Here is an 854-nt window from a genome sequence, read left to right on the forward strand (position 1 = left end):
CTCAGAAACATGTGGAAATTAAACAACACACTCTTTTTCATTTCTTTTTGTTGTTGTTGTTGTTTTCTAATATAAAACAACACATATGAGTTAGTGTTCTTGGGAAATGTTGGGAAACCTTTCACATGTTTCAACATTTATTATTAGAAATTATCCCACAGCAAAACTGCTTGGTTTGTATTCCATTCAACACGAGACTTGTGTTAAAACAATAACAAGGTCCCAGCATTGTACTCCAGCTCTTCAATGCAGCTGCCATCATCCTACAAGCACCCATCACCAGCACCCTCATAACTGTTTAAATAACACAGCCATGAGTGACAAGAAGAAAAAAGTTAGATTCCACCTTGCATGTGCTGTCAGCTCAACTTGTAGGCCCCATAAGAAAACAGTATCTTATTGGGGAGGGATATGTGCTTTCTCATCTACCCTCAGGCAATGCCAGGGCACTTTACAGGCAACAAAAAGCCCAGAGTAAGGCTGAGGAACAACATAGATAGACTAACCAATAAGAAAGAGAAAATATTCAAGTATTAATGAAATTGTAAAAAGGACACACTAAACTTAAAGAAATAAAAATAATCATAAAATTATCTATGAACAACTCTATGCTAAAATTTAGATATGTTGTATAAACTGGACAAATTCTAAGAAATATATGAATTAGCAAAATGAATCAAGAAAAAATATAAAATATTATCAAGTAAAGAGATTAATAATCAAAATTACCACTCCAGGAAACAATAAAACAGCAACAAAATCCTCTAACCAATAATACATCTTCCAAAGTTTTAAAGTTGAATCAATACAATTTTTTTCAAACTCTTGCAAAAAAAAAAAAAAAAAAGGATTAA

The 854-nt window shown here is 32.2% G+C and overlaps 1 non-coding gene across 1 annotated transcript; it reads right to left on the bottom strand.

Moving 5' to 3' along the window:
- Nucleotides 1–355: 355 nt before the first annotated feature.
- LOC116548841 lies at nt 356–489 on the bottom strand. Its single transcript, XR_004267562.1, has one exon. It is a non-coding gene; the product is annotated as a small nucleolar RNA SNORA49 (small nucleolar RNA).
- Between the last annotated feature and the right edge of the window lie 365 nt (nt 490–854).

The sequence above is a fragment of the Sapajus apella genome, unplaced genomic scaffold, assembly GCF_009761245.1.
Source record: "Sapajus apella isolate SASKATOON/1434 unplaced genomic scaffold, GSC_monkey_1.0 scaffold5, whole genome shotgun sequence".
Classification (NCBI taxonomy): Eukaryota; Metazoa; Chordata; class Mammalia; order Primates; family Cebidae; genus Sapajus; species Sapajus apella.